A 24,064-nucleotide genomic window follows, 5' to 3' on the forward strand; every position below is an offset into this window, starting at 1 on the left:
GAGTCTGCCACTTAACAAAATGAGTCACCCGGGCACCCTCGGAAATGCATAAGATTCTAATGTATGAATTGATCCAAAAACATTAACAGGAAACATAATGTTATTCTTTACAATAACAATTACAATGGTGCTAATTCCTAGCACCATTATATAGAGGCTGCATTTGTCATTAATAATAGAAGAACATTAATGATGACATTATAATATCGAAATATAATACGGCTGATGTTTATGTTCCCAACAAACTATTTTACTTCAGGCCACTTTTCCAAAAGAACTTTCTAGCTGCCATTGACTAATAAATTGTGTTTTCACAGAAAGATTTTGATTAGTATATTTTAATTCATATTCTACAACTGAGTCTATAGTCAAATATGATTAAATTGCCGCAAGACTAAAGAAATTTTAAAAATAAGATCATGACATGAACACATGATTTTACCTTATTAGAAAAAAAATGAGCTCTAAAATAGATTTTGAAATTCATCTAGAAAAAAATTTTAAGCCTACCTTTTATGAAATAGATACATTAAAGGATTTGTTAATAAAATCTCAATTTTTAAAACAAGACAATGAAGGAAGGTATTTAATTCAGAATCAGAAAAGAAAAGTTTTCTTTTGGCAAACTGAAACCAGTGATTTTCTAAATTGGATAGTAGTATGTGGCTCATTTTTTATTTTTTATTTATTTATTTTTATTTTTTTTTAACGTTTATTTATTTTTGAGACAGAGAGAGACAGAGCATGAACGGGGGAGGGGCAGAGAGAGGGAGACACAGAATCGGAAGCAGGCTCCAGGCTCTGAGCCATCAGCCCAGAGCCCGACACGGGGCTCAAACTCACAGACCGTGAGATCATGACCTGAGCTGAAGTCGAATGCTCAACCGACTGAGCCACCCAGGCACCCCAATGGCTCATTTTTTAAAAATTTTTATTCATTTTTGAGAGACAGAGAGTTAGCAGGGGAGGGGCAGAGAGAGACAGAGGGAGACACAGAATCTGAAGCAGGCTCTAGGCTCTGAGCTGTCAGCACAGAGCCTGATTCGGGGCTCAAGCTGACGAACTGTGAGATCATGACCTGAGCCGAAGTCGGATGCTCAACCGACTATGTGGCTCATTGTAATCACAAACTGAAAACTTGTTTCTAAAATGCTAAAAGTCAACTTGAATGTTCTTTGAATTCTATGAAATGTCTGAGGATAAGTAGGAAATTATGAATACAGAGTTAGACACTTTTATATTAAGCATCTGTTTTCTGTCTTTTAAAGTAGCCTCAGGGTGCTGGGTGGCTCAGTTGGTTACGTGTCCAATTATTGATTTTGGCTCAGGTCACGATCTTGCTGTTCATGGATTTGAGCCCTGAGTTGGGCTCTGTACTGACAGTGCAGAGCCTGCTTGGGATTCTCTCTCTCCCTCTCTCTCTGTTCTTCCCCTGCTTGTGCTCTCTCTCACTCTCAAAATAAATAAATAAACTTTAAAAAAATTAAAAAATAAGTAGGGCTTTAACTGATGTAGGGCTTGAACTCATGACCCTGAGATCAAAAGTCACATGTTCTACTGACTGAGCCAGACAGGTGCCCCCAGAGTTAGACACTTTTAACAAAACTGACCAATGTAAGATAAATTCTAACCACTCAGATTCTCATGTTGAAATTTCTCAGTGCACTTTTCAGCTCAACTCTCTCCCTAGAACAATCTGATTACACTACTCTTCAAAGGTCCAAAAAGAGTGCAAAATCCAGCACTGCTTCTGCTTTTGCTTCTCTGGGCTCATGAAGTGGCAAGGAAATGATCCAGGAAGAGAATTGAGCGTCAAGGATGGTTTAGATGGCTCTTGACTACTGGACAGGCAGGGTCTATTTTGTTGTTGGTCTTGCGAATTTAGACTGACCCACCGGCAGATCTGGATGCAACCCGTGAATAATAAATCTGTTAGGAAATCTGATGAAACCATCAATGTTTACCTGTGAATACAACTATATATGCATATCCATTCACAAAAGTTTAGGTTATTCAAAGACTTCAGGGCACACAGCCACAGACCACAGACAGTGTTCTCATGACATCTCCAAAATAGAAAACAGATCCCATTTATTCATTACAGTCACATATATTTTACACCTACACTGAGCCACATACTATATTATTCCAAGAGAATGAAGATGGAGAGAGAGAATGAAAAGGAAAAAAGACAAAGATCTCACATTCCACAATCTCACAGTCTATTAGGGAAGACAGGCAATTAAACAATATGAACGGTATGAAGGCAGAGAATAAAAATAAAATGGCCATCTGCAAGAACATTTGATACAGCAAAGTATGGCAAAGAGATGTAAGAGCAGCTTCATTCTACCTGTATGTAATATGATTTTACTGAAAGGGTCAGGGAGACTTCACAGACAAAGTGGCTTTTAGATTGAGTCTTGAAGGATGAAAAACAATTCGGCCAGGTAAATGACAGAGGGGCATTATAAGGAGAAAAAAACATGAGCGACAGGTGTAAAAGGAACGGCAAGTAATTCCAGTGATTCCATGTGTGCTGATAACGTTGCTTATGGGGAAGGATTGATTGGATCTAATATTAAGGGGTGGGCACTAGCCAGGTCATGGAGGGACTTGGGGGCTCTGGTGAAGAGGTTTCCACGTACCCCCTGTAGCTAATAGTACGCCATTAAAGGATTTAAATTGCTGAGTAACATTTGCTTGAAAGAAAAATCATCCTGGCGGAGGTGTGAAAAACAGTGCAGAAGAGGGGCAGAGTTTGTGGGAAGAGAATGTGAATTAATGCCAATGGCAGCGGTTATCAACCAGTAATAATACAGGTAATAAAAATCCTTGCAGGCCTGGGAAATATTTACCAAAAAAGAATTAACGGGACATGATGAGGACCAACAAAATTAAGTAACTTGCTCAAGGCCACATGCTTAATTAGTAGCAGAGATGTATCTAGAATTAAGTTTCTTGACTCCCAGCCCGTTTCTCTCTCTATGGTCTTTCATTTCTTATTGTTTGATTAATTCACATAGAGACTTCAAATTAGGGGTTTGAAATTGCCTATTAACGTTGATGACTTTCCCTCAAAACCTTCCATTTTTCTTCTAAACAAGCAAATTTGGCTAAACACATTGTTATTGGTTTCCTTTTAACAAAAGTTTTATGTAACTAAACTCAATCAGTATTTTCCACCTTATAGATAAATAAAGTTCACAAATGTCAAGATTAAGTTTTTTGCCTTCGGTTACCAGCTGAGCCAATGGTCCGCTGCATGACATGAATGTGAGTGTGTGTGTGTAGACATGTGTTAGAATTTTGCCCATTAAATTATTTAAAGAAAATAAATTTCCCTGTGAAAATAATCTCCTTGGTCTATGCTTTTCATTTTTTTTTAAGTTTATTTATTTATTTTGAGAGAGACAGGGACAGCATGAGCAGGGGAGAGGCAGACAGTGGGAGAGAGAATCCCAAGCAGGCTCTGCACAGTCAGCACAGAGTGAGACATGAGGCTCAAACTCACGAAACCATGAGATCATGACCTGAGCCAAAACCAAGAAAAGGACATTCAACTGACTGAGCCACCAGGCACCCCTGGTCTATGCCTTTTTTAAAAGACAGGTTATTGCTCCTACATTTTATCATTGGACAACAGAACCATTATGGCTTTTTATAGAATCTATAGATATCACTGAATGCTGTATACATATGACACCTCCTCTTTGCTCTGATATCAGGAGGAGACTTTGGTTGGGAAAAGGGCATTTAGTGAAAGGTCAAGAACTGGAAGAATTTAAAGGCCACTGTTTATTAATTTCTTCTTTTTCTCAAGAACACAAAATTACATTCTGTTCTATTTACTAAATCAAAATATTTTTTCACTAAATATGATAAATTGACATGTCTACTTTTGGTAAGTGAAAACAAGTGAATCACTGAATTATTCTGTTGAATGGGGATATTTTTTAAATTTAGGTAGAAATGCTATTTTGAAAGTGTATGTCATAAAGGAATTAGAAGCCAATATAAAATCAGAACATTAATAAGGAAGGAAAGCTGTACTCTTATGGTATTTTGTATGATGCATGTTTTTCTTATTTGTCAAAATAATTATAGATTGCTTAACTCAACAGAAAAGTTCTCAACAGCTTCTACTCTGTGCAGAGTGCTGTGCTAGACAATAGGGATAAATAGTTTCTCAATCTCATGCCAGCCCTCAAAGAGCTCAGAGTTGTTGGGAAAATATAAAGAAACAGACAATTGCAGTAGAGTTTGACATGTGACATAATAGGGGTATTGTGCAACATCACTTTTCAATGATTCCAGTGATGGTATGGAGATAAAGTTGAAACAGACAAGAATCTAGGCAACAATGGGTGATAATTTCTATTCTCTGTTAAAGCCATGCATAGGATTTAATTATACTGCCATGTTGTTTTTTTTAACTCAGGTCTTTTAGATGGCAATAGTTGACTCGCAGAAATCCTTATCTTTTGTAGAGAATAAATCAATCTTCACCAAAGAATAAAGGGTCCAGTGATTAAGGATGGTGAACTGTATGATTTTAGTTGCACTGCATGAATAATTGTTCCTTGTTTATTGGAACACAGCTGAAACCCTCTCTTGTAAAAGTGGCTAACACACAGCCTCATTAGTTATCTCAAGACTTCAGTAGTTATCTTCCTGAGAGCTATAAACTGAGAATCATTGAATAGCTAGCCTTCTCAAAAATACTCCTTGTGGGCTTATCAAATGACAATGGAGATACATTCTTTTTTATAACATATCTCTATCTCCAGAAGGCCTCATTAAAATATAAACATCAACTATGAGAGGATAACATATTTACTCATTGTCCATTCTATGTTATTAGTTATTCATCACCCCGAGGAAGAAAGGACAGGAAAATTATGAGGACGTGTAGGGAAAGCAAAGCTGAAGGGAACGAGTATTACACCCATCAGAGAATACTTGATCTGGCCGCCAAGTTAAGACTGATAGGGGAAAAGATCTCATTCGACACTACTGAGTATTAGTTGAAGCAATGACACTTTTTCTTAAAGGAACTAGATTAGTATTTAGGAAACCTAGTTACAGTCTTAAAGTCTTCTGGACTTCATTTTCTTAATCAGTAAATGAGAAAATATCACCAATAAACTTTCAAGACCCCTTCCAACTATGAGTTTTGAGTAGCCTGATCATTAAGAAAGGAGAAAGCAAAGAGCTGTTGAAAATGAAGACATGAAATTGGGGATAGCTGTAAAGATGAGTTTAGGTCATTCAAAGCTGGCCTAGATCCAACCCCTCATTCAATATGATTACCTGATTATTTTTAATAATTCTACCACACTGTATTTTCTCTCTTTATTATGCATATACATAAAATATATATACTATATATAAAATACAATAGCTGGTCTTTTAAAAAGACCAGGTTAAAACAATTATGCAAAATCATTTTTATTCTAATTACAGAAACTTCATTTTTATTCTAATCACAAACGCTTCTGCTCTATTTATAGTCAATTGGATTTTTTTACTCATACCACTAACTCTAGGTTTGTTGTTGTCATTGTCGTTTATCTTAAATATTTCTTAAAGCTAATGCTTTTACATCACTTAAGACTCAGACCAGAGTCTGAAGAGAAAAACTGAATTATGCTTATTTAAAAGAAAGAAGAACACTGTGGAAGTTTTCAGATTATCACCAACTCCCAGAACTGGTTTGTCTTCATTTCGTAAAACTTCCTTTTACATTCAATTTAATGCATTTAGGAGTAAATTATTCAGGAAGTTGATAAAGATTCATTACTTAACCACAGGGAAGTCTAAAAGAGCAGTTAGCAGCAGCTGTGGAGATTTGCTGCTCGTTTACTCCATATATAGGGCATAATGGATTTCCAGCAATTTGTGTAACGTAACATTATCTGTGTTGATTGTAGACGTTACAGCAAGATATTATGTTCCGTAAGAGCGCTTTAAAATGAAACAACTACATGATGGGTAAGGAGACAGTCCCGATCTAGGAGTAAAGTTTTCTTGGGAAGACCTCAAAATGCAAGCAGAAGAAAGAGAAGTTTAGAAATACCTTCCTCAAGGAGGAGGAACGTGTAGTGGCTTGGCAGGACCGAATGACACATTTTCCCAATGAAATCCACCACCTCCACGGCAACAAACGATAAATGTGGAAGCAACCAGATGTTGTGCATACCAAACTGACAGCCTGTGTTGATTTTGACTCAGAATTAGCTCTGGTGTTGGGCAAGGTGGTAAATGTGGGGGAAATGTTTATGTCAAGGAGTGGCAAGATTTTCACATTGCCAGAGAATGGATAATAATTATAATAGAAGAATATCTAGCTTCGTATTTGCATGTTATCCACCTACTAGAGAACATGCGGTCACATTTAAAAAAACATAAGGTGAATTTTGCAGTCTATGATGAATTTAGATTTAAGACTTAAAATGTGGTTACTACAAAGGAAATCTAAATGCGGGCCAATGACTACAAATGACAACTTACAACAAATCAGCAAGGACTTTTTTTTTCTTTGAATATTTAGAAATTGAGTTCTATGGAGTTTGAAGGCTTTTGTGCCAGTTCTGACAACTACCAAGTATTACCTGTGTGCTAAGTTTCACAGTTCCGTGAGGTGGGCACTAATATTACTTCCCCTTAACAGGTAAGGACACTGAGGAAGAGATTAAAGAAACTGACAAAGTTTGCAGCTAGTCCCTGTCAGAGTTGAGATTAGAACCTGGGAAGACTAACTTCAGACTTCCAAACTGTAACATACAGCCGCTTCCAAGAAGGTCTTTCATTTCACTTACTTGACAAGCATGAGACACACACCTCTAAGTTGAAGGCATTACCACTGGTGTCACAAAAGAACGAGGATAAAAACTACTACTACACAGCTCTTACTCTCAGATTGCTCCCAACAACGATAACACAGAAGAGCAATACCTTACCATTGTGTCTTATGGTAGCAAATGCTGTTGTTAGCCTGTCCCCTAGCACCTCAGGGTTCATCTTCAGTGGCTATGGACAGTAGTAGACATTTCTATTTGTGACAGTTCCTAAGATACAGAAACCCAGATGCTGCTGCTAAGGACACAGATAATAGTGTCACAAAAGGAAGAAAATTTGCTTCCTGGCTCCTAAACCAGATCTCCTGAACTTCTGATAGTCTCATCTTATATGGATGTTTATCCTTCTAAAGCCTCATTTAATTCAATGAGCACCATGATGTGACTGAAATAAAAATTTTCCATGAAATAGCCTGACTTTAGGAAGAATCTACTGGGTAGAAACTAAGTAGAGCTGTGGCGATTTTGCCCTACTTAAGTATATTTTACGGTGTGGAGGACAGCCATAAGTAGGAGAATTCCCACTGGATTAAACATAGGTTTATAAATTAGTCAGTCACAGATCCCTGGTTCCTGAAAGAAGACATGAGTCTCCTGGATCAGACACAAAGGAGTTTATTAATCACAATAAAAACCAGTAGCAGGCATATCAGCAGATTTCTGAGGGTTTCCTTTGCCCCAAAGTCCATGAGCAAACATAATGGGCTCAGATGAAGGGCTACACAAGAAGAGGATTGCACTGTAATTTAGGAACTCTGAGCTTAAAAAACCTGCCATTTTTCATAGCAAGCACTAAATAATCCATTCTTTGTTCAGGGAGAGCCTCAGCGCTGTGCAGGACTACGTGATGCATTCTTCTGAAGCATTTTCTCACTTTTCAGAATTCCCAGCTGCAGAAACAATCCAGATAAGTGGCCAGGGTGAAAGAATGGTCAGGATCTGGGGGTTGTGAACTACTTAACAAGACACATAGGAACATAAGAAGCCCATAGCAGACTGCCTCTCAATAATATTCAGGGCACATTATACAAGAAATGGGGTTTTGTGTCTGAGCCTAGGTGTCTTAAAAGGGCACGTGCAAAAATTTAAACAAAAATCTTAGAAACTTAAACAACTTCTCTGTGATTTGGGAATTACCTGAATCTTTTTTACTGATGGACAAAAAAAAATGTGTTTTAATACTTTATGAAACCACAAGTGGGGGGATGCTTTTATATGACCCTAAATTGGAACTACCATAATCTATGCAAACGTCTTTCAAGCAGCCTTTTTTTTTTTTTTAAGGTAATCTTATGGATAGAGGATATTTTGTCTTAGATGGTAGAAAGACAGTGTTAGGAGTTCTGTGGTGGCCACTGTGCTCACACACTAAAAAAGCAGGCCAATGTTTCTTTTATTGCTGGTTCTCCCTACTTTGCTATGACCTGAAGAAAGTCAATTAACTTCTATGTGCCTGTACAATGAGGATAACACTACTTGGTTACACACCTCTGAATGGCATTGTAAGGAAAAACAAGATAATGGTTATAATGCATTTGCAGGAAGTTCAAAAGAAACACAGAATGAGAGCACAATGCATTCTTAAATGTGAAAAATGGTCTAATTCAAATTCTTTGACAAGGCTAGGCTAATAGCAAAAGGCATTTTTAACACTTTGCTAAACATAATTTGCTCCTGAGCATAAGTCATAAATATACTCCCTGACCATATGAAGCTTCTCAAGCTATATTCAGCTCCACCAAATCAATAATTTAGTACCACTTAGCCACCCAAGTGTACAAAATTTGTATTAGTAGATGAGAAAGGACTTTCTTATCTGCCCCATCCGTGTAGGAGAAAACTAAAAACAAAGCAGTTTAAGCATAATGCTTGAAACAGTTGTCATTCCACCTTGCATTCAACAAAAATGGTCCTTAAGGACCTACTGTGTATCAGGAATTAAGCCACGTGCTGTGGTAACATATTAGACAAGGAATGGAACCCTTCTTAGCATAAAACCCCAGACTTTCTTAGTGCAAGTAAATATTAGCAGCCTATATTCTAGTACTTATCCTGCAATACTCTCTGTCCTTGTGAAGAGCCAAATCCTCTAATGGTAGTCCAGAGCCTATCTGAGAACTGATTAAAGATATGCTGTGATGAACTCTCAGAAAATTTCCTTTCCAAGGCAAAACACTAAACAGCCTAGAGAACAGATACCTGTGAAAAACTGTCAAGAGGATCTCTAGGACACAGCACAAAGACTACAATGAGGGATGCGTATTCTCTAATCCCGCTAAACAAAAACTCCCACCATCATAACAACCTTTGGGAGTTAAATAGGCCAGTGCGACTCAAAAATTGGTCCACAGACCTGAAACTAATATTATGCTGTTAACTAATTGGAATTTAAATTAAAACCTGAAACAAAACAAACAAAAGAAGTCTATAGGTACACAGCATCAACATCACCCGAGATCTTATTAGAAATACACATTATAAAGCCTCAGCCCAGATCTACCAAATCAAGAGCTACTGAACCACAGGAATCTCTATTAACAAGCTCTCCAGGTGACTACCAAATTCCCTTAAATTTGATAAGCTTTGACCTAAACTATCCTGATCAATTCCAATCAGATGATAATTACTTAAACTTGGAATCTGCCTGTAGCGTAAATTTCCATCAATAGAATGTACCATATATAAAAAAATAAAAATAAAAGTAAATCAGCTAATGAACTGGGTTTAGTGCTTTACAACCAGCCTGTTGCAATTCTACTTTATAAATGGTTCATATGAAGTTAGCACACAATCTCTTAACAAGGCACTGGTGATAAGAGAAAAAGCATAGTGCGTTCTTAGATAGTGTTTCAGTGGCACTTAGACCATTCTCTCCTATTCAGCAAGAGTTAGAGAAGTTAAATCTTTAAAAGACATCTAACCAGATGTTATAATGCCAAACACAGCAATCCTGATCTTGGCTTCTTTGTAGTGCTTTCTAGCACAGTAGGGTATGTTTTTCACTAATGTTTTCTCCCCTAAGGGTATAACACGTGGGAAGGATAAAGACATTAAAGCTCAATGGCTTAATTTCTTCTAAACAATGAAGATTGTGATTGTTATTGATTCAACTGCTCTGTTTCCTCGGGCAAATAAAATCATGAGTGGCTCAGAGCAGGGACTTCAGGCTCAGCTCCCGGGTTTCCTCCACTATTGGCTGGGTGATCTTATGCAAGTTACCACACTTCTCTAAGCTTCAGATGCGTACACAATTTGAAATAACGTTAACATTCTAGGTCCTGCAATACAATGTTAATCTCTGGTTCATTTTGGTTGTTTTACTTCTTATTGTCTGAACTTTAAAGATTGTGATGACTTATTTTTCTGTTTTCCCAAGGGTGGAGTGATGGTACAGACTACCTCAACAACTGCAAGGCTACCCTTCACACACGTGCAGATACCTTCTTTAGCTTTTGTATTCCAGTCCCTAACTGAAGATCATTTTTAAAAAGCATTTAAAGAAAATGTGTTACATGGTAAAAAAAAAAAAAAAAATGTAATGTTTATTTGCTTCAAAAATGTGTCCATAATTCATGTTCCTGCCTTCAAGTCACAAACATAACCCTAACTGGAAATTGAAGACAGTACATCTATAACAAGATGATACATTTATCCCTTTGACCCATGACTGTTGTCTAGTATTTAATCAAGAAAAATTCTAAAAAAGGTAAAGTGAAAAGTAAGGGAGGCAAGCTGGACCATTGAGAGATTGGAACTGCCCAGGCAACGACAGGTTCACAGAGTGACAATTACAGCCAAGATGTGGTTCTCGTTTGCAGGAGATCTTTTCTCACTGATGCTCAGCTGAGTTTCTGTGTCAGCACAAGAGCCAAAGACCTCCTTGCAGAATGTCACACTGTGGGATGCACCTGGTTGGTTGATTTGAGACATTGAGACATTTGAGACATTGAGACATTTGGTTAAGGGAGGCAGAGGATGCTTACCGTATGTCACTGTGGCTGCAAAGGCCTCTTACCAAATGAAGATCACTCTCTTCCTGAATATTCTTTACCAAAATATGTGACAATTCTTAAAAGAGGAGCCAACTAGGACAACACATCTTGAGGTAGAAAAAAACACACAAACGTATTTTACTTTACAAAATGGCAGACAGTGGGTAAGTAGTATGTGAATCTAATTTTGTAAATGAAATCATTCCTTAGGACCTTCATCATGACAACAGAAATGATATTCCACAGAGGAAAACGTCTTTATGCCATCACAGAAGCACACAAAAGTACATTAGGTCACAGGATGGGAATTAACAGAATGGAAATGGAGTCAAGAGGCCAAGTCTATGCGACACTGTGTGACTTTGGGTAAGACTCAAGTGATCTGAGCTTTTATTTTCAGTCTAAGTGAATAAAAAGTAAATAATGCCTGGAATTTTCTTTCCACCTACAAGTGTTTTAAATTTATGCAAAAATAGCCTTTTCTCATTGATATACTTTTTACAAATCTCAATAATCACAGATCTATAGTAACAGTAAGTCAAATGAGCCAAAACATAAGCAAAATTCTATCGCATAGTTTCAGAATATTTTACAGTTGCTATAGATATACTGGGGGAAAGAATGTCTGCCTTTACAGAGGAATATTGTGTTTTCACATTGTATATTAAAAGAGAAAAATTTCCTTACAGAGAAGTATCTTGGACTCTCCTTTCTTCTTAGAGTTTTCTCTCTTTGTTAACAGGCATGGTGCAAATATCCTAGATATTGATGCTGCTGCTGCTCTTAGTTGTAGGAAATGCATTTACATAGCTCCTAGCAATGCATTTACAATAAGTGAGTTCTTCCCCTTTCATAAGTTAGGATAGCATTACAGCTGAGCAGAGATTTGCACTCTGGGCAAATCATTCATCCCACAGGGAAGATTAAAGATGTAGGAAATATGGACAAATTTTCATCATTCAACAAATATTTTGAAGCACCTATTTGTCAGGCAAAATGCTCGGCTCTTTGGATGTACCAGAGAACAAGATGATTCTTTTCCTTAGTAAGCTTTTAATGCTTTGGGTAAACAGACAAGTACAGTTAAGAAGATCCCACACTACCTGTCTTCTCTGGGAGGATTAGGATGGACAGCAGAGAAGGTAAAGTGTACGGACTCCTGACACTCTCTCTGTGTAAAGGGCATCACACAATATGAGGCCAAGGATGTAGAGGAGGAAGAGGAAGAAGAAATAAGGGGACCAAACACTGCAAAAACCTGAAGTTTTAACCCTTTCATGAAAGAAAACCTGTGCCATATTACCAAACAAAAACTCATTAAAAATCTAGTTGATGGGGCGCCTGGGTGGCTCAGTCGGTTAAGCGTCTGACTTCAGCTCAGGTCATGATCTCATGGTTTGTGAGTTCAAGCCCTGCATCTAGCTCTGTGCTGACAGCTCAGAGCCTGGAGCCTGTTTTGGATTCTGTGCCTCCTATCTCTCACCCTCCCCTCCCCAACTCACACTCTGTCTCTCCTTCAAAAATAAACAAACATGAAAAAAAAATAAATCTTGTTAAATTCCCTCTTTTTAAATGTAAGCTTCAGGGGGCTCTTGGGTGGTTCAGTCAGTTAAGCCTCAGACTTGATTTTAGCTCAGGTCATGATCTCAGGGTTCGTGAGTCAGAGCCCCGCATCATGCTCTGTGCTGTGAGCATGGAGCATGCCTGAGATTCTCTCCCTCTCTCTCTGCCTTCCCTTGCTCTCTCTCTCTCTCTCTCTCTCTCTCTCAAAATAAATAAAACTTAAAAAAAAAAAGTAAACTTCAGGAAGAGCCCATGACTTTCTCATGGCTGTACAGCAACTTATTGAGAGAATTTAAGTTAGAACTCTCATTTCTAGGCATACCACAACCTTCACAGTCTTTCTCTTCATTTGAAAGCAAGGGGAAGGACAGAACATCTTAAAGACAAAAAACATGGCTATTATGTTATATGGCTATAATATTATTATTATATATATTATATATATATTATATATATTATTTATATATTTATATATTTTATATATAAATATGTATATTTATATATATAACATATTTATATATTATATATTAATATATATAATTATATATAATTATATATATTAATATATTATTATTATATATTATATATATAATATATATTAATATTATTATTATTATTTTTATCAACATCAATGTACAACTGCACCTTTCATTTTTTAATGGATAGTAAAAGACTAAAAAGTCGTAAGAAGGATTTGAATTGTAATAGGCAGTTGCACAGATACTTTGCTTTAGGAAATAGCAACATCTATGTGTGAACCATCAATTACACAATAAATATAACCATAATTTTCAGTTTATCAATTAGCTGATGTATCTAACTAAAGGTAAATTCTTAACCTCACAGACTGGTCGGGAATATTCATTTCTAAAAATAAAATAATGCAAAGTTGTTTAAATATATACAAACCTAGTTGAAGAAATTTACATAGCATAATAAGGAGACCCTGGATTTAAACCCCATGAGCTCATAATCTCTTTATTTTGTGCACTTTCCTCACAGATGATTTTTGAGATTGCTTTCTGTCAATATAGAAATGCTGCTGTTACATAATGACTTGTGAATCAGTGAGAGAATTAAAATTTGTTCATCGCAGTGGACCAAAAAAAAAAAAAAAAAAAAAAATCTAGCATCCAATGCAGTTTCCAGTAGCAATGATATCATTTAAAAATAATTTCACTTATGTACTCAAACCATAATCATGAATATAAAATACCAACTCTGAATCTACACAAATGGAGATGTAGATAAACCAAAATGGTAGATAATTCAAAAGCAATTTACATTCAATGTTTGCATTTTTTTAATTACATTTATATATGGCCAGAGCAAATGTTCTTGGAAGGGACTCAAGTAATGATTATCTACTGAGAAACTATATTGAGTTTTCTCATGTTGATTCATGATTAATTCGTCAATATAACATATGCCTTGTGGGGAATAAGAAACACATTTGGACAACTGATGCCAGGGCTTGTTAAATAGGAACGAACTTGCTAAAAGCAACTTTCCTGTAAAGCGAACATTGTTTATGTGTGATGCATTATAATTGGTGAATTTCTATATGAAGCTGGAATCTGTGAATTGGGTCATTTTAATAGAATCCTAATTTATTTATTTTTTTATCCAGGCATCCCTTCAACAACTATTATCAAGATCTTACTTTATGTCAGACTTAGTGCCAGGTACTGGAGTATCAGGATTGGGAATTCTCTAATGTTCTCTGGTGTATTTTTGCCACCATGGAATGTAAAATGGAGAACATGCATATGGAGCATTTAATCCAAGCACAGAGTCAGGTAAAACGGGACTCAGACTTCAACTGATCTTACTTAGAAATGCCAAAAAGATTGCTCCTCCATAGTTTTCTGATATTTGTTTTTGTCGTTTTATCATTTTCCATTATCTGTGCAAAATGTCTCAGATTCTGGGTATGAGTTACAGCTACAGTAAATGGACTTACAGGATGGAGCATTATCAGGTGTAACATCAGGAGTGGCTGGAAATACTGTGAATGAATGAATGGATGGACAAACACACGTGGCAATCCTCACTCTCTGAAAAAATGTGTTTTCTGTTTGCATTTGTTTGCACTGTATTTTATCTGGTGAGAGCTGATATGTGACTTGTCTTCATATCATTGTTTGAATAATATTCATGATATTCTTGAATGACTGTTTCACCTGTCATTACTGTCTTAAGAATGTTGTGGAGGAAAAACTGCTGTGCATCTATGCAAGAGTGCTAATGAAAAGATACCTAAAACACTAAGTAAATCCTTTTGTTAGTATTGTAAAATATTTGTCTATCTCCAGAAGCAATGGTGAGAGTATAGTGCCATTAGCGTATGACAAGACTCCCACAGTGTGGAGGGAAAAGCTGCATTACATGTTTTTGTTTCCTCTGTAGTTAACCTAAGTGAATAATATTTGAACAGAGGTTGCCCATTATTAGAAGTTTCCTCGGTATTCTAGAGAACCAAGGGAAAAATAACTCCTTGCAAAGAGTGGAGAAACATATTTATCAGTCTGAGATTGAAAAGTACTCACAGTTTATCACAGCTAACACAAGTGAAAGTAAGTGGAAGGAATTCATGGTATGTAGACGTAGACAAAATTTACTCTCCATGTTTTCACCAGCCCAGAGCCTAGCACATTGCAGGCACTAAACACACACAGAAAAAGAGAAGTACAAAATCATTACAGATGCTGCCATTGCACAGTAACTCTCACAGTCAAGTTTAGACAATCCACACAAATTTCAGAGATTATAATAGCAAAGTGAAGTTATTTTCCCCTTGATATCAAATAGCATCCAATGACTATTAAAACCCTTATTTGTTAGAAATAAATAGTGAAAATGTCCACAAAACATGGAATCAAGCAGAGGATTACTGGTGCCAGCTGTCAATAAACTGTTAAGCACAGATTTTTTACAGAAATTTTTGCAAGTTGCTATTTACTGAATGTATATTCAATGCAGTCTGGTTTGGGAAAATGCTAAAAGAGCCAATCAGATTGAATCATAAGGATCTTTTTGAGCCACCTGAAATGAATAGGAGACAATAAGGCAGTGCTACAGTCATTAATCACCAACCGCTGGAGAGAAAAAGCCAAAGGAAAAGGGAGTGGAAAGTGGTAACGGAGTGAAAACATCCTGATGAAGGGGAAAATGGGTGATAGGCATTGAAAAGGGCACTTGTTGGGATGAGCATTGAATGTTGTATGTAAGTCAATTTGACAATAGATTATACCAAAAAACAAAATCAAAAACAAAACACAACACAACACACAAAAAAAGTCTTCGTATTCACCATCGTGATTATTTTCTGATAAATATCTTGGCTCTCCCTCGTTCTCTCTGGCTAAAGGTCTACTACATTATGACAAAACTCTATTCTACTGAAACTACCTAATCATGGGTGTCATTGAAATACTTTTTTAAAACTCTATTTAATTTCCACAAATTAATTAGCATAAATATAAGATAATAACAATAAATGCTGAAATGGGTAGCCATACCATTTTTATAATGAAAAAAGTGGGACTAATTTACAGAATTGTTATTCCTTTTTATTTTTATGCAGTGAAACTTTGAGATGCCAAATCATTCATTTTGATTTGCATTCCAAATTATCAGTCTCAAATGCAGAACCATACATACAAACAATTTGAATGTAGATTGCATACACCATTTCCTATGATAATCATCATGGGAGGCAAAATGTCGACACTAAAAAAAGCTACCCAAACTCTTGGCAATTTTTCTCTTGAGGAAAATGCAAACAAGCATGTGAGTCACCTTAATTTCTGCTTGTAAATAGTCGCTCAAGTACTTTCTTCTAAAATTGAAGTAAAAGAAAGTGATGTCATTCATCATAATAATGTGCACTCAAAATAGCAATAACCTTAAAAATATTGGTAGGGAGGAAAATGATTAATGTTTTACACCTTACTTGGATAAGATGTTATTGTAGCTGACCTTCAAAATTCATTTAATCTACTTTATGATTAACCTGTATTTATTGAAAGTATCATTCATTTAAAGCCAATGGAGACAGTAATCAGATGCTATCCTCTAAAATTCCAAATAAAAAATTTAACTTTTGTAAATTGTAATCTAATTTAAAAACCCAGTGTGTTTTTAAACCTCAGTGGCCCCAAAAGCTTTTAAGTCTCAGTGATATATGTACACAAATCCCCAAGACTTTTCCTCTCTCATTTTTTAATTTGGACCACCTTGTTCAAATGTATTTGCTAAAATAATAATTAAAAAAAAACATTTAAGATGTTCACTTTCTCTTCCTAAATCTCTATAATGTGCAAAGCAAAATTGTTAGGATTATATGTTCATTTGATTTTATCACTGTTTTAATTGAAAGGCATTTGTACATAAAATTGCAATTTCTCTTTGAAAAAAATGTTGCTTGTCAACTATACAAAGTGAATATCTATCTATAAACAGATAATCACACTTCATTAATCATTTGTTTTAAATAAAATATAAATCTTCATAATAGCATCCATGCCACTAAAGTTTGGTCTAGATTAGGAAATAATTAATTTGAAAAAATGCTTGCATTTATTTTATTTTATTTTATTACTTTTTTTAAATTTTTTTAACGTTTATTTATTTTTGAGACAGAGAGAGACAGAGCATGAACGGGGGAGGGTCAGAGAGAGGGAGACACAGAATCTGAAACAGGTTCCAGGCTCTGAGCTGTCAGCACAGAGTCCGATGCGGGGCTCGAACTCACAGACCGGGAAATCATGACCTGAGCCAAAGTCGGCCGCGTAACCAACTGAGCCACTCAGGCGTCCCGCTTGCATTTATTTTAGACTATCCTCAGTGATAAATTCTATTTCATTGACAACAATGCAGGGTTATCACATGAAAAAAAGTGTGTATGTATATATGTGTGTGTGTATATATATACATTTTAGTGTGTATATATATGTATTTAGTGTGTGTGTGTGTATATATATACACACATACCTACACACACACTAAATACATATATATGTGTATATATATATATATACACACATATATGTGTGTGTGTGTATATATATATATATATATACACACACACACATACATACACACACACACACACACACACACACACACCTACACACTAAAATCTTGGATTGCAACTAACTTGGTCTGCAAGTGTTCCACAAGACTAGCAAATGTTTCAAATGAATTTTAACTTGATAAACGAGCTAAGTCCTGCAATACAAGTAGTATGACATCTCAGAAAGACCAATGGGTCTTGGAAAATCAGAACAGGAACCTAAACCTTTAAATGTTTTAAACTAAGGCGATCCTCATGGACTCTTAAATGGGGAACATCCTTTACTGAACTCACCTTTGCAAAATCTCACCATTTCCCTCTCTACTCCACCACTGCCACCTGTACAAACCACCATCATTCCTTGCTGTTGTAGCCACCGCCTCACTCTATTACCTGCACCTACCCAACCTATAGCACCCAGACCATCCATTTTCCACAAAGATTTCTTTTCACTTACTTCTCAAAACATAAAAATGCCTTCCCCTATCAACTGTTGAATCTGAACCATGGTCCCTTCTCTGTGTCATCGTTTTCTATGTTCCCTTTTGCTCAAATTAACTTAGCCACACTATTGTCTTACACACACATACACATGCACATACACACACAGGAAGCACTACACAGTCCCCCCCCCTCATTCATTCAAGTCTCAGTCTAGGGACCTTCTTGACCACAGCACCTAGAAAGTATCCTGCTATACCCACTCTGTCTTGTTTTCCTGGCTTATCATCTCTCATTTGGCTTTATTTTCTCACTTATGGTCACCTAATATATTATTGATTTTCCGCCCGCTAACACTCAAATGATACATCAGTGACAACAGGGATTTTGTCAGTTGTGTTTGCTACCATGTATCCAACACTTAGAGCAGTGTCTAGCACATTATAGGTGCTCAGTAAATATTTACTGAATGAAATAATTACTCCTTTTGGGATTCAAATTCAGCAAGGGTACTCTAGTTGCAGGGTTCTCTACTTCTGTGATTATAGTGTGGGGGCTTCTGCATCTGTGTGTATGTGTGTTGTGTACTGCAAATACAGAGAAATATAATTTCTCCCTAAAAAAAAATCTGAAACAATGAGAACCAGAAAAAATGGAAATTACAACCATCATGAATTTTACTACTCAGAAATGAACAGTATTAATATATTAATTAATACCTAAGCTTTCTGTTTTCCTATGAAAAGACTTCTAATTTTAAATGTATTTGTAATTAAGTCTTTTTTAATTTATATTTTGCATTTACAGTGACTCAAGTTTATTCTCCAACTATGCAGGTTGAGGAAAGTATTTTTTAAGCTCCTATGAAATATAGTCCAGATGCAAGGAAATATTTCAAAATGTTATTGATGCTAATCAGTGGCCCCCAAAGCTTTCAAGTCTCAGTTATATATGTACACAAATCCCCCAACACTTTTTCCCTCTCAGTTTTTAATTTGGACCACCTTGTTCGAATGTATTTGCAAAAATAATAATTAAAAAAAAAAACATTTAAGATATTCACTTTCCCTTCCTAAATCTCTATAATGTGCAATGCAAAATTATTAGGATTATATGTTCATTTGATTTTATCACTGTTTTAATTGAAAGGCATTTTTACATAAAATTACAATTTCTCTTTGAAAAAAAGGTTGCTTGTCAAAACACTAAAAAATTTCATATTGCCCAATCTCGGGTGGCAGACTTTCAGTCAATGGCTACGTTCTCAGAATTGAAACAAAATGAACTGTAAAGGTGTAAAAAGTCAAAAGGAAACATAAAAACAGAAGATGGTGAGATGAGAGGATGGTGAAATGCAATATTTTTATCCTGAGGCATAAAAATCTTAAAATGAACAGGACACAATAATGAAAAGCATATACACGTAAGGTAGGGATTTACAATATCGGTTTTGCCCATTTTGTTCTCAACACACGCAGGGATTTAAAAAAAAAAAAAAAAAATATATATATATATATATATATATATATATATATTTTATTTTTAGACCACAGTCTTCTCACATTCTTTTCAATTCTCCTGATGCTGAATGTAGCCAATTTTGTACTTGTTTAAGCTGTACACATTCAGTCTTTGGGGAAATCTTCCCGTTCTACCTCAGCCCCCTCCAGCAGCATTTGCTGTCGGCTATGGTGCAGAGGTGAGTTCTTTGGAGATTTAAAGAATGCACAGAAGAGTTGAACATGAAAGTGTGACAAAAGAATAAAGAAGAAAGGGGGAAAGGATGACAAAGAACTATTTTTGTCCTTAAAAGGTCACTGCGAAATTTGTATTAAAAGCTGTGAGTGGGAGCAAATAGCCACAGAACTCTGCAGGAAAAGGCTTCCCCCCTGCAGAGTGTGGGTCTCCACTCCCTTAATGGGAACTTCACATTAGAATCACTTCTTGAGAGGCGATTTTGGAAATTGATTCATATTTTCCTTATTAAGTGATTCCTGGTGCTGGGACAGTGATTAATGTGAAAACAGATCCAGCAATTAAAGACTTCTTTTTCTTTTGAAGGTGAACCCTGCATTGTAATACCAATGAATTGTGTCTTCAATCACAACTAACGTGGAAAATAACACGAATGATACACAATTTATTCCCTGTTAGAATTAGGCTCCAATACCTTCCTTTCCTTCCTAGGGGCTTCTGAATCTTCATTAGGGTTTCAAAGAGGAAGAGTTTTATCTGTTCCATCATGACATTGCAACCCACCATGTGATGAATTATATAACTGATTCCAAGAAATATCCAGGTTTCACATTAAAATACAGTAAAACCTTGGTTGGCCAGCATAATTTGTTCCAGAAATATGCTTGTAATCCAAAGCGCTTGTATATCAAAGCGAATTTCTGCATAAGAAATAATGGAAACTTAGATGATTCATTCCACAACCCCAAAATATTCATATGAAAAAAATTGCAATACTGCAATAAATATAAAATAATAAAGGAGATACAAAATACAAAGAAAAATAAATTAATCTGCACTTACCATTGGAAACCTTCATGGCTGGTGTGAGGGAGACAAGAGAGAGGAGGATTATTGCGTAGGACAACTTTCAGTATCACTAATGGAATCACTGCTATCTATTGGCTGAAGGGAAACTTTTCCTTTTCATACAACTTTAACAAGGAACCTATCCAATGACCTAGAATGCAGCAAAGCCTTCCTAAGCTTACTCTTGTATGGAAAAACAAAGGACTGTCCATAGACGCTTTAAAGTGACAAAAATATACTACTGCCAGTTGTGGGCCCCTTCCAACGTTCTGAAAAATTACTGATTTCTGCCAAACACCACAGCCTGAGATGGAGCCTCCGAGCATGGGAAACAACCCCCCACAATCCTGCAGTGAGAGGGAGAGAGAAGAACCATTGGCTCAGGTGTGATCACGTGACTTTCAGCATCACGTACTACTACTATTGCAAGGCATCGCTCATTTATCAAGTTAAAATTTATTAGAGATGTTTGTTCCTCTTGTAGAACACTCAGAGACCAAGTTACTCACAATCCAAGGTTTTGCTGTACTTGATTTGTAAAAATTTTCTTTGTATACTTCAAAGTACTATGTAAATTATCATGACTTTTTCTTTCTCTATTTAGTAGGAATAAGATATGTAAGTTTGACTGGGAATACATCATAATGATATAGTGTATAGACTCTGGAGCTAGACTTTCTGGGTTCAAACTCAAATGCCACCTTTACTGATTGTGCAAGCTTGAGCAAGTTATTTCATCTCTCTGGTCCTCAGTTTCCTCCATTATAAAATGGAGATTAAGTAGCTACCTAAAATAGTTTTTGTAAATATTTAATGAATTACAATGTGCAGGATATAAAAAGAGTGCTGGGCACACAGTAAGTGCTATATAAGTGCTTGCTTTTACCATTATTTCAGGGTTATTTTTATTAATTATACTATTACCATTATTTTTAACTTGCTTTTGTACTTAACAGTTTTTTCTCTCTTCTACTTCATTATTTTACCTCTAATTTCTCCATTCGGTTTTATTTAAATGTATTTTATTTTTGCTATGTTAGATGCTAAATTTCTTTATTTTAGTTTATTCTTCCCTAAAAACTATGACTAGTCTAGATTACAAATTTTTCCTTCCTTTATCACTATTTTGACTTTATGCCTAAAAGTGTGACATACAGTATTTCACTATTGATTTGTTTCTAAGTATTGTATTAGAATGATATTTTTCATTTCTTTTGGACCCAAGAATGAATGAATGAAAAAATATATAATTTATATAATAATCTTTTATAATTATAATTATATATTATATATCATTTATATCATAAATCAGTATATCATTATATCTCATTATAAATTATATGATAATATATAATTATATTATAAATAATACTTTATCGTACTGATGAATACAATTTTACTTCAGCTGGAGATGTCAGAGAAGACAATCAGACAAGAAAAATAAATAATTGGCATAATAAATAAAAAGGTGAATAATTAAAAACCAAAAATTAATTAAATAAAAAGGTGAATAATTAAAAACTAAAAACTAATTAAGAAGTTGAATAATTAAAAACTAAAAAATAATTAAGTCACAGGGATAAACAGTATAGCATAGGGAATAGAGTTTATGGTACTATAATAGGTGCCAGATGATAACTACATTTGTGGCAGGCATAGTATAATGTATAGCGTTGCTAAATCACTCCGTTGTACACCGAAAGCCTATATAACATCATGTGTCAACCATACTTCAAAATGAATACAGAAATAAAAGTATTTTTTTAAACAGAAAATGAATTGCTACCATTTACATGAAATATGATATATGCTAAAAATCAAAGTACGTATCTGGAAAATCTGAATATTTCACATGGAAAAAATTACCATGAAGTCATACAATAAACTAAGAGAGATTTTTTATAAAGAGAATTTAGTACAATGTCTAGATGCAAGATGAACTTACAGAAATCAATAAACTTCTTTAACAGAACTATCAACTAGTTAGAGGCCATAATAAAAGAAAATACCAAACACAGATAAAATGCTTAGAAATGAGCTAACTAGAAAATAAGAAAGACCTAAAAAATCCTTTAAAAGCACTACTGAATAGCAGACTTAACGAAGTGAAAGGGCATGCCACATTTCTTGATAGGAAGAAACACCATCCTAAAGACAGCAAACTTTTTGCCAATGGGTGAACATGATATGTTAACAGAATCACACTAAAAGTGCCATTGGGAGTTTTTATTTTCTTCTAGACAAGCTGACCCTAAATTTTGTGTGAAAAAAATAAACAGGATTACTAGAGAAACTTTTGAGGGGTAATGAGCAGAACTAACCCTACCAGGTATTAAAGCACATCATTAAGCTATAACTGCAAAAACACTCAAGCTATGCTGTACAGAGACATACATATAGAATTCAATGGAATATGATGTTCAGAAATACACCCAAATATATAATTAGATAAAACAAAGTTGGGATATCAAATCAGGTAGAAAAGATGCATTGCTTTATAACTGGTGTTTGGACAAAGCAATAGACATTGGGAAAAAAGAAATACGTTTTGAAATTTTCCTTATTCCTTAACCTCAAATAAATTATAAGGAAACCAAGATTCAAGCCAAAAGAATACAACCACAAAAGTTACACAACAAAATCTGAGGTTTTGTTTTGTACTTTTCCAAATATAATTCAGATGTCAAAACTCATAAAACAATCAATAATTAAATTACACAGAAGTTTTTTTTCATCTATGTGAAAACAAGATCTACCATAAAGAAATTCAGAAGAATTTTTAAAGTAATGAAAACTTACCACAAGGCATTAATTTCCGAATTATATGAATGGCTTTATAAATCAGTAAGAAAAAGGCTGAAACCCAACAAAAGGAATAAACTGACAGGTCATAAAAAAAAATGAATCTTAAGCATATACAAAGATGTTCAAGCAATTCATAACAATGGAAACTAAAATTGTTACCACTTTTTACCCAGTATATTTTTGAAACAATGATAGCACATTACAAAAGCCATGAAAATACGTCCTCTTATAGATTACTATAGTAAAAATTTATAATCTCTGTGTGAGGCATTTTGATAATATTTATCACAATTTTAAATGTCTATAATCTTTCCCTTAGCTATTAAACTTCTAGGAATTCACCCCACAGATATAATTACACAAGTAAAAATGATAACAAAGATATTTATTTGATCCAATATTATTTATATTAGCAAAGGCTTGGAAACTACTTCAATTAAATGGAAAATATATCCATTCGTATGAGTCTGCATAGATAAACTTTGATACATCTATATAACCCCAATTATGTAGCCTTAAAAAAGAAAAAGGTATTTTTATATAATGATACTCAATAAAATGAAAAAAGCAAATGTAAAACTATGTCATATGTTCACGTTACCATATGTGAAAAACTTAATGTATACATCCTGTATAAGCATAAAATAAATACTGAAGAATTCACAGCTAATTGGTATTAGTGTCTCCATGGTTCACGGATAAAGTCTTACTTTTAACTACTTAAAAGACATGCATATAATATTTAAAAATGAATATAATCATTACTTTAAAAAAGAAAAGCA

The sequence above is a fragment of the Panthera leo genome, chromosome C2, assembly GCF_018350215.1.
Source record: "Panthera leo isolate Ple1 chromosome C2, P.leo_Ple1_pat1.1, whole genome shotgun sequence".
Taxonomy (NCBI): Eukaryota; Metazoa; Chordata; class Mammalia; order Carnivora; family Felidae; genus Panthera; species Panthera leo.